The 12,945-nt window shown below is 23.6% G+C and overlaps 1 protein-coding gene across 2 annotated transcripts in view; it reads right to left on the reverse strand.

Moving 5' to 3' along the window:
- LOC114124158 (GTP-binding protein REM 1-like) overlaps positions 1-12,945 on the reverse strand; it is an 84,743-nt gene that overhangs the window by 56,492 nt on the left and 15,306 nt on the right. The window lies entirely within an intron of this gene.

The raw sequence follows: 12,945 nt of genomic DNA on the forward strand, positions 1-12,945 counted from the left end.
ATTAATTAATTCAGATTAGTCATCCTATAAAAATTAAAAAAATGAGTTTTAATCTAATATTTACACCTTCCTGAAATTTCTACAATCTATCTTTTAAAGTTTTATAAAAATCGATTGATTATTTTTTGAGTCTTTATAGCACAACCATAGACACTTTTACTTTTTATTTATTTTTTAAAGCTTGAATAATTTTAGAATAGCACCTCCGCTCAAACTTAAAATTTGAGCAAACCAATCTTAAGAAACAAATACTTTTCACTACAAGGTTATTTCACTTCAAATGTTCTTCATACCAAGAATTGAATATAGATTAAATATGGCTTCCGACTTTTATACTGTCATTTGTTGGCATCGTGACAGTTTAAGGTACTTGAATTAGTTTTTAACAGTGTAGGTATGGTGTATGGTACAATTGAAATTCGTTTTATTTTTTATCTAATTTTGACTACATAGTTTTGTTAGTATTAAATAGGATTGTATGTTTTTGTTATATTATATATTATACAAATAAATAATAATATTTTTAACTATTTGTTTAAAGATGATAAGTTGTATTTTAGTTTGTTCTAAAATAGACAAGTTATTTATCGGATTTTTTAAAATGCCAGGGAAAAAGAACAACTTATAAGTTATGACAAATAAAGAAAACCTTTAACTCACATTTTACATAATATTGGCTTGAGCATTTGAGATGTTATATTAATTCAAGTAAATACAATGAAAACATGAATTCAAAATATTTAACTGTACTTCAAACAACAGTCAATATAAATACAACTTTAATTAAATATATTTCAAATTGTTTACGATAAAATAGGTTTCTGCTATATTATTTTTCAAGAAAAGTACAGATCTATTATATAAATACTTACATTAATGATATAATGATTGTATTGATTTCTTACAAAAATGTTTGTTTTATAGTAAACAGATATTAGGTTTTTATAACTATTAGAAGCAAATGATAATACATAACAATAAATATAAAAATTGCTATTATATTAATGTACTACTTTGTTTCAATTTTTTTTCCAGAAACTTACCAACACCCCGAAAAAATAATTTGAACTTGCTGGAAAATATACATTAGAAAATATAGATTAACATTGAGTTAACAGTGTTGCAAGATAAACATTGCTTGCCCGGTCTGAATTTACATAGGTACGTAATAATGTTAATTGTTAATATAAATCATATTTATAAACATTTAAATTACATTATTATTTATAATAATATACATTAGAATTGTTGAAAAAAATTATTTTTTACTAATAGGTAACTTCCCGATACAAGTTATCATTTTTTAGAATATCTTATCCGTGTCGTAAATATTATAGATAAAATGTAATAAAATAAATTAATATAATATAATGTGATAAAATGATTGTTAGAATTGTTGCAACTATCTCATCAAACGCTTTAAATATTTTTATATACGTGATTGATTGTGAAGACTGTGTAAATAATTTGATACTGATAAATAATAACCCGTATGATTTTGTCAAAATAATATTTATAATTTATAAATATTAATTTGACAAAATTCTAAATGATTTATTCTTTCAAGAAGCATTCACTGTTTAGATAAACTAAATAACTACAATTCTAGCATAACAGACAATAAGTCCAGTTAAACGATCTTATTTGGCTTTGAAACAAATTAAATCCTATCAGACATCTTATTCAAGGGTAAGAAATAAATTAATTTTTATCAACCGAAAATAGCTCTCTCATTACAAAAAGTAATCAAGAATCTTAGGATAAAGCCTTAAATGAATTGGTTAAACAGGAAAGGCTAATGGACTTTATTTTTTATTCATTTATGTATTAAGTTGTATTAGGTATATTATAAAATATGTATTTTCCAAATAGTTTTTTTAACGTTTATCTAACATATAATCATATAATTTCATTATTTTGTTACTCATAGATGCGAGTGACACTATATTTTATTTAAAATATGTGTTAGAATTTGTGAAAAAATATGAATATTTAGCGTAGCGGTTAAACTATGGTGGCATTATTTTTAGTCTAGGTCAATTGTTGTCCTATATTCAACTTGATCGATTTAAAAATGATAATACTACATTAATTTAGTTATTTTCAAAGTTAGTTTTTTTGATCATTAAAAAAAAAAATGTATTCATTATAATAGAATTTGAGGAGAAAAAAGGTAAAATTGTACAACTTATAATTATACTGAATTTCTGGTTTATTATTACTTAATATTACTATGCTAGTTTTTGCTGTTAGGAATATAAATATACTTATCAATATCAAGAATTTATATAAGAGAATGAAGTTATTGACATTTCAAAGGAGATATTTAAGAATTATTATTTTTTTGGGAATAATAAGTAAAATTATTGTTTGAATAATAAATTAATATCGAAGTGTTTAATCAAGTATCTATTACATAATTGTATAGACAGTTTCTTTAAAACTTTGATAAAGGAACCGTGAAATGATATAAAATATATGCTTAAATAAACCTCGTTTAATTAATTTATAGTTGATTTTTGTACTAGAACTTTTGAAATATTATTCTGTAAGACTTAAATATTTGCTAAGAAAATCACTGAAATACATACCATTTACTAAATAATTTTTTAAAACAACTTTTAGATACTTAATTATTTCTGTAAATTTAGTGTCAACTACTTTCTTTGACAGGTATATGTTCAAATACAAATCAAATGTATTTACTTATACCGTTTAAGCAATCGAATCCTAATGAACATAATTTTTTGATCCACCATTATCAACAGAGATCACTCAATTTTGACATGTAGTGTCTTATTTTGATAAATGTTAGCATATCAGTAGCTATTAATATGCATCAACAGGTACCAACTAATATTTATTTGGAATTTACCTATAAACTACAATACTGTTGTACTATTTATATTTTAATTAATGTATTAGCATATTAAATACTTTAAATGCTGTATAAAATGGCATATTATCATATCATACATCTATATTATATAGTTAAGTTACAGCCTTTATCGAATTTATAATTTGGGAGTGAAGTGGCATGAAAATTAAATATTATAATATCTTTTATAAGCTTAATATTGAAAATCGACTAATGATTGAACTTTTAATTCAATTATACACATTAATTTGATTCAATCAATTCACTATTGGATTACATGATTCCCGTATAATATTTATAGGATTCGCTGTAATTATTCCCATGGATATACTAAATATTATGTTTATGATAAACTAGTTGAACAATATAAGCATTAAACATTGTTATACACTATCAAAATAATCAAAGCAATTTCAAATTATTTCAATTTATTGCTTACGGTGATCAATTATTTGTAAAAATATCTAAAATTGGAATAATGATTAATAATCACTGGTTTTAAAATATTTTTCTAAGGTAATTTTTATAGGTCACTGAAGTAAATAAAGTTCGTATTTTTATTTTTATTTAATTATTCAAAATAAACGAATGAACAAAATAAAAAAAAAAAAAAAAATAGATTATAGAGGGGTTAAGTTAACTTAACTTAAACATTGGATGGACACCGTTCAAATTATCGAGGTCATTATATCGTTTATATTTGTTTGTTCGTATCAAATGAAAATAAAATTACTTGTATGTCCATTATTCAAAAATATATCAAATTTTGAGTAGTGTAAATTACGTTGATTGATAATAAAATAATTATTAACAAATAAATTTATTAATTAAATTAGCTTAAACATTTAAAAAAAAGTTAACTTAGAATAATAATAATATTATAGGCGTGCGCATAGTGGCAGCAGAGACAGCATATGCTGCCTCTGGACTTTCTTTAGGGCTACCACCGCTGGAAAATATTGAATACTGTTTTATTTACAATATTTATTATGTACCCACTTGATATTTTTTTTTTAAACACCTTCCGTTTTTTACTTACCAGTTACAATTTTAATTTTGATACCAAATAGTAAAAAAAGTAAAACTATGAGCTGGTATTAATGGTGACTTTGAAGAATGGCACAATTTAATTTCTTGCTGCCCCCGAAACCGGAGTCAGTTGGAGTCTCTATGAATAATATATAAATTCAAATTTGATTGCTTTTATCAACTTAAATAAAGTTCTAGCAACGAAATGATTTGTGTTAAACTTGTAATTTCAAAAGTTTATTAGAATATAATTTTCAAAATGTTTACTACGTAATGATTAATATTTTAAACATTCGAATAATATTGCATGTAACACAATACCTACTACAATTCAAATAACTAATGATATGATTTTGAATTAAGTTCTTTAAATGCAATATTCGTAACAGGAGTTTATAATAAATGTAAGTCGACTTTAAACTACTTATTGTTTATTACTATGATAATACTTAACTCTTAATTATATGACATATTTTAATCTCGATCATTAAAACAAATCGCAGTATTATTTATTTTTAATTCTTACATTGAACGTTATTATTAAATGGTAATTATATGAGATTACCATGACATTTGTGTAACCATAATAATAAATAGTATGTATAATGTATATAGTTAAAATCATAACTTTAGTTAAATTAAAGTGTAGTTTTTATAGGTTTTAAATTTAATTCAAATCATTTAATCATATTTTGTCATGATTACCTACCTTACTTTAGTACTTTGCGTTGTTATTTTTATGAATTTTTTATTTTTATTTTTTATTTTTTACTTTTTTTTAATACTTTTAAATAAATGAATATTATAGTTTTTTAATGATCATAACTAATGATTACATAATAATTTATATTGTACGTACATTACAATACAATTAACTTTGTTGACACCTACTATTATTAGATGATTAATACTACAAATAATATTTATAACACTGTGGCATTATGCTGCATAGATTAATATTTTTACAATAGAAAGTTATGTATTTCAGTATACCTACACTGGTTGAATAAATTATGATGAGATTAATGTTATTTGGGTAAAAAAAACGTATAATGCCATGAGCACAGGGAACGAATTAAATAATGATCGTTTCAGTTCAGTATATTAGTTTTGGAATAAGTAAAAGAATAATATTAGTATTACTTTCCCAGACTATATTATAAATAAGTTTAACTATTTTAGTATTATGCTAGTATTTTATGCACAATTTAAATACTAATTTTTATCTTCAAAGAATTATTGATGAAAAAATAATTTTTCAACATTATTATTTGCTATATATAAACTAAATAATGTTTATACATTTTATCCAACTTATTAAAATTCAAAATAATATGAATTTAATTATAATTTATTTTTATACATAAAGAAATTTCAATTTATTATTCATTATGGGTACAGGTTTTATTGATCTAATGATTATTATTTTGTAAAATACCATTTTTTATTACGAAACTGCTCTGATGTATTAAAATTTAATTACATTAATACTATTTATAAATAAACTAATCAGCATATTATTAAGTTTTTCATTGACATTAATCAGTTGATAAAGGTAATTCAATAATAATAATAATAATAATAATAATAAAATAATAACAAAATAACTATTGTGCTTTTTATTTCCATTGATGATAATAAAATTAGACGATCATCAATAGTCAAAATTTTATTACAGTCAATTTGTTTAATAATATTTATTAAATACATTGATAAACACACTCACTTGTTCTAGAAATATCAATCAAATGAAGATTTGCATGTAAATGTTTGTATACTGCTGCTATCCGATTACAAATATAACAAAATTGCATGTCTATAGTAAACAAACATATTCTTGAAATTACCTAAAAAGTTTATATTCACATTGAAACTTTGTATAGTTTACACAGCAGCGTTTTAAAATCACCTCTATGAAAACCCACTGGTTGAACAAACTGGAAATTTGGTAGTCGAAAAGTACTTCAAAACCCGATATTATGACACTCGCGTAAGTTATAATCAAAGTAACTGATACCGTTTCTAGTGTTATTGGTAAAACAAAAATATATTTTCTGGTGCTTTGTGCATGGCATCTTTAAGTTAATTAATTTAAATAGGTATATCGAGTTTTTAACAAAAACAAAAATTTAATTTAATCACTCAAATATTATATAACTCAATAATTGAACAGTACAATAGTTTGTGGAAAATAAATACATCGAGCTCAATATATTTTGTGATGAGTGAATTAAATATATGTGTTTTTTATTTTTTTTTAATTGCTAATTTTCAATAAAAATGTATAAAAATTTTACAACAAAAAAAAAGGTGGGACTAATATTTTTTGGGAAATATTCTAAAATCAATTTATATGCAACAAGACTTTGACATCGTGGATATCGCATATGATTCATTATTCAAACATATTGCTTAGAGATGCTAAAATGCTAAACAACGTGACCCATAACTTAGGCGTTATATTTTACTTACATCATATTTATATTCAAATTTGGGTGATTAAATTATCTAACTTTACTATGTATTTGGTTACAACTTTAAAGTTAAAGGTATTTAACATTAAAATTATAACATTGTTCGATATAGTTTTGTAATTTTATACACGGCACTGTTATAGTTTGTAAATATTTAAAAGTATTTTATATTATCGGAAATTAACTCTACTTCTTTTCAATTTTACGAATATTTCTTAAGTAAAATAAAAATACTAATGAGCATTAAAAAAAAAAAGTCATTTAGTAAAACTAAAGATTAGCAAACAATAAATAGGGGTTTATGATAAAAACTGATTTTATTTTTATTTCAAATCATATTAAATCATGTATAAAAAAACGAAAACTTTATTTAGTATTTATTGAAATACGCAGAAATGAAACACTTAATAGATTGATAAAAAACTATTATACCTATTTAATTTATATGAAAATCGATTATTATACGTATGTATATTTTACTTTCAACATCTTATTTTTCCATTATGTGATTCTTCAAGTATAGTATTTTACTTATTTAAATAGTAACTATACATCTATACATTAATTTTAAAAAAACTAACAGAGTTTTATTCAATACAATATGCATATAAATTTTAATGATCTAATACATGATTGAATTTGAATAGAAATATGATATAATATAAATATTATTTTTACAAAATATATTTAAACATATATTATGACAAAAATAGTAAATTTTATCAGCAATACACATTTAAAATTAAATTTTGATAAAATATAATGGTTATTTTAACATTAAATGAGAACAAAAAAAAGTTTGCAGTATCATTAGACAAAAAGTTAGAATTACATATTACATAATCTTACATTCGCTAAGTATAATAATTAATTCTGCTTGTTCTTGTTTCAAAGTATAACTAGTTGAGTTTAGAAATGTTATTTATATTTAAAAGTTATTACTTATAAGTATTAGATCAATAGTTCTAAACTGTAAGATGACTATAATGAATTATGTTTAATAGCTGACCTGACACGGCGTTGCCCGTGTGTTACTTTTTTTTTTTGCATTTTTATTTGCCGTGTGTTAGTTTTTAATTTAATTGTATTGATAGTGTCAATATTATGTGTGTGTGTGTGTGTGTGGCCGTGAATATTATTGTATTTTTTTTATTATTATTAAAGCACCTCCTTATATACTACATTGGTTGTTCTTCCACTTGGGGCAAGAATGATTATATGTAAATGTATCAACACATAAATCAGGTTGTTATAGCAACCATTTATAAACAAAAATAATTCTATCGTAAATCGCAAAATCCCCGTTTGAGCAACCCTTTAAAATGCGAATTTTGAAAAATCCTTTCTTACTGCGCCTCTACATTGCTTAAAGAACCTCTGTACAAAATATGAAGTCTCTATACCCAGCGGTTTGATCTAGGCGTTGATGAGTGAATCGGAGTGGTCTCCTATATGTATATAGATTAAGAGATGGATGTTATTTTATTTTGCTCTTTGAATAATAATAAAAAAAAACTATGGAAATAATTTCAGTTTAAACTAAATAAAAAAAAAAAATTTCAAACAATGTTTTTGCATAGAAATTAACTTCTAATAAACATAATCATAAATTTAAAGAAGTGTTTCAATTGATCAATTTTAATAAATCTGATATTATTTATCTTAAAACAGTTAAACCAAGCATAAATTTCATTTTTTTTTTATTTCTCATAATTTAGTATGTAATTTATTTCATAGTTTCTCCTTTTTTGTAGTACCAATCTTTATTATTCTTATTTTTTCTTATATAATTTTCATCATTATCTGAACAGCCTATTCTATCATAACTATTTTTTCTCATATTTGTTACAACTTATAATAAACAAAGCTTAAGTCTATACTATTTCTTACACGGAATCCCCAAATTTAATATTGGAACACGCGATTCAACTTTCATGTTCATGCCACTTGCTTATATTTTAAAAACAAAATTCTAAGAAGCATATTGTTGGTACAAACATTAATTCATAACTTTTAATAAATCCTTTTAAAATGTATGCTCTTGTTGTTTCTATAGTTAAATTAATTTAAACTATGAATTTATACACTCATGTACACATACATACATATACTCGTCACATATTTATACAAATGTGTATGTAAAATAAAATGTTTTTCATGCATCTTTGTTAGTTCAAAGAATATAATAAAATAAAATCCTCAAATAAATTTAATTTATTTTATTATGCTAATCTTATAGTTTAGACCCAATAATCTAATATTTATAAGTTATTACTATTAGATACTAATAACGATTCTGAGCTAAATTAGTTAAAATTTGAAACAAGAATAAGTAAAACCAATAATTGTACTTGACGGATATATAATTCTTAACAATGTAAATAATTACTAATTGTAATAGGTATTGTTATAAATAATTATTAGATGTTACAATTAGTATAGAAGCTAATCAATAAAAAGCAGACAAAAATAAGATATATAATATATATTAATAAACAATTAAGTAGAGAGTATTATTATTTTGCAGATTAATAAAATAGAAAGAAGTACATTTTTAATTAAATTATTTATTTTACCTCTAATGTTCAGTCGCTTTTCAATTGATTTTAAATCATTAAAAATATTGAGTATTTCATTAGATTTGAAAGCTTGAATAATCATTATAATTGATTTTAGAATTTTTGATATAGTAGATACAACTGTCGCTTTTCGATTATTCAATTCATGCTGAAACAACGGAATATATTTTAATGCTATTATTTTTATTGCTATACCTATATGCCATCAATCGTATAAAAACGTACACCAATATCAATTTTAGATCTGTATAGTTTAACTGGATCGGGATCCAAATATAATATTACATTTATCCAGAATATGGTCATACAAAACTTCCAATAATTCAAAGGTTTGAATCTCTGGAATAGAATTAATTATTTAATCAGTGAAAAATTTTTATATTTTCAAAGAAAATTGATTTTTTTTATTTATATTTTAATCATATAGCAATTTCTATTTATTTTTATTTTGTTCTTTTGAACTCATTTATTACCTCTTCAGCGTTTGAACCGTTGTAAAATATGTTTCATTGTTTTTTAATATACAAAAATTATAACATTACAATTATATTAAAACTTAAAAGTGATCTAAATATCAAATAATGACCATCCAAATATTAATATATACCTACTAATTAAGTAGCTTAGTAGTTTTAAATAAATAATAGAGCATAGGACTATAATTTATTTAGTTTCCACTTTTTGATCACTATCATATTTAAATATAAATAATGAGAAAAAACACAACACAATAAGGGATGTCTCTACATGCACTCACACGCATACTCAAATATATACGCAGCTAATCATGGGAATATAAAACAACAACAAATAATGTATAATAATATAATTTTACATCGGTGTATCATTTTAGTTAATTATCATAAAAGTACATAATAGGCGTGCATTCAGATAATGTATGGAAGTGAATCGCAGAAAATTTACCAGAATTCAATTAATCTTATACTTAAAGCTCTATACTGAACCCTGAAAAATTATCAAAGTTTTAATTACTAAGCAATTTAAATGCTTAAAATATTATATTTACTATAATTTTATCAATATCTAAAGGTACCGGTAGGTAATGTTAAAAAATAGGACTATATATAAAAATCAATCAGTGGTCACATTTCTTTTATAATATTATAATCTTTATATAATATTAATATATAATTTATTACTATAAATTTGAATATATGTATTATATAACTTTAATTTACTATAATTACTAACATGTACTAAATATTATGTTAATAAGGCATAACTATGTAAGATACAAAAATAGATGCTTTTTGTTTTCTTAAACCCGAATATGACTTAAATACATTTTAATTAAAACTAAAGTATCTTCTTTTTATACTTTTTCTAACTAAAATATGTCATTGATATTTTCAAAGCTAAGATAAATTACTGAGAAAATCAAAAAATGTCTTTTTAAAAATCTTTATTACATTTTTTATTTGTACATGACATTTTTGAAGCTATTTAATATAATAAAAAATATAAACAGAAAAAAATACCTTTGTTAATTCCATACATTTTTTGCTTCACTTTTATTTTAAAATTGTGTAGTAAGTAATAAATAAATTGATGAAAAGTCAATACGTTTAGTAATTAGAATATTACTTCCTCAATCCTCTGCTAGACTTGATATTGTACAAAAATAAAAATCGACTATTTTAGACTGAAAAACAATATTTTTTAAACATTAACGTATTTTAACTCTTTTAGAATTTTTTTTAAATTATCTAACAATTTATTTGTATGACAAGTCGTTCATAAATTCATTATTCTTAAATTTATTAATACCTACTTTACACATAAATAGTACATTTAAATAAATCAAAGTTAGAAAAATGTCAAGAGTTGCTACCATTAATGTGCCTATTTACCAAAATAATGTCATAAGAATTTGAATTTTTACGGATAGGTAATTCAGAATTATTTATTGATACATTTACTATATCTTTATTCGGTAAATAACTATTTTAACCTAAAATTAAAACATGTATCGTGTATATACACTATGTCTATAATAATTAAATTTTTGTCTAAAAAGATCAGTAGAAAAACTAAAACTTTGAAAAAAAAATGTTTAACATTTTAACTTTCATAACAGATTAATTAAACATAGGTGAACATCAATAATTGTTATCAACAAATGCGTGTATACTTGTTAAAGTTATATTTTAAATTTTGAATAGTAGTTATTAATTAATGTTATTATAAATTAAAACAGTCTATATTTTCTTACATAAATTTTAAGTAAAACGAAAAGTTTTCAGCTTAAACAAATAACTGGAAACGTATAGTACCTATACTTAGTTATTTTTGTGTTAATTTTTTATTTATCGAGCAACGGCGAGTTATTTTTTTGTTTTTCTACAGTAAACATATTAGATCTACAAAAAGGTGTAATTATACATTTGATATTTTATAACCTTTATTATAAGTGTCATTGATTTTATTACATCATTATATTATTGTGCTTTCATATTAGTTGTACGAGTTTTCAACGAAGCGGTAACGGCAACGGCACAAAACAAATTGACGTCTGTTGACGAAATCGCACATTTCAGCTGGAGTCGCGTAGGTGTTTTTTCTTTTCAGTCATATCTCGGAATTAAATTTCTGCGCGGAACGGCAGGTCGTATGCGTGTGCCTTAAACCTATACACAAGGGGGGGGGGCCGATGAAATGCACCGAAGTGTTGAAAATACGATTTGTCCACGGGGTGCGCCGTCCAAAGTAGTTATACACAGTGGCACGGTGCACGTATAGTGAACGGCGACGTCGTGAAGGGTTTTGACGTGTTTCGACATAAAACAAAACACTATTTTTCCACGCACGCATGTACACCCTCACACTCTTGCGCACGCGTGCCAGCTACCTGCCGACGCTGACGTACGGTCTCGACACCTTTCATTTTGCCATATTATCCTGCATCGTTGTGTTTATCGCCGGTAATGACGTGCGATTTGAAACACGTGCAGCACACTTCCCGTTCATTTGAACGACCAATTGTTTTGTTTTACGAACGGGATAAAAATCAAAAAAAAAAAAAAAAAAAAAATAGAATAAAAATGCATCGTACTTATAGAGGTGATAAATACGAGTAGGGCACGTATATGCCACGTATACGTTTTGGGAGCACGTTGTTATCACACCTATGTGTATACCGACTGACTCATAGGTAGAGTTTAAGTTGGATTGTTGGGTAATGAATTAATATATATTTTTTAAATAAACCCAGTAAATTACCCAGTTAATTATGGCCAGATAAATTCGAATAACCTGTACATTTCTCCACTCGCCGCCTACCACTACTATCATCAAATAAACGTTTTAAATTATTTTGTCCCCTTTTTATTTTAAAAATATAAATATATTGTAATCTTAATACTTAATAGTATACATAATTACTGTTAATAATACCAAATACCAGTTACTAAATCCCTTCATCGATCCACAGAAAACTGATTAATATTCTTCAAAAATACGTAAATTCAATAACAAATACAACCTAATGTTTTTTCTTAGCGTGTTTTAATATAATCAATTATGTTTTATTTTAATTTATATATATATATATAATATTATAAAATTGAATATGAATGTACTGCATAGACTTATGCTATTGCATCAACCATTCATAGGACTAGTCCAAGTCAACCAATAACAAAAATAATAATAACAAACGAATATTATGTTTTTAAAAATATAAAAAAATAAATGTTAACGTTTTTAGTTTTAAATGAACAGGTTAGGTTAGGTTAGGTAATTTTTTATTTCATATAAAATATTTTAGGAATGGAATTTACCGGCTGCAGATAATTGATAAACTATTAATTACAATAATATATCAAAATAGAATTCTATTATTACCAATAATTCCAATATTGTGTGTGATATAACTATAATATTCATCTAACTTGAAAATATATTGATTCAATAATCAATATTATTACCGTCCATACAGTTTATAAAAAATAAATTTTTAGTAAAA

The sequence above is a fragment of the Aphis gossypii genome, chromosome 3 (assembly GCF_020184175.1).
Source record: "Aphis gossypii isolate Hap1 chromosome 3, ASM2018417v2, whole genome shotgun sequence".
NCBI classification, from domain to species: Eukaryota; Metazoa; Arthropoda; class Insecta; order Hemiptera; family Aphididae; genus Aphis; species Aphis gossypii.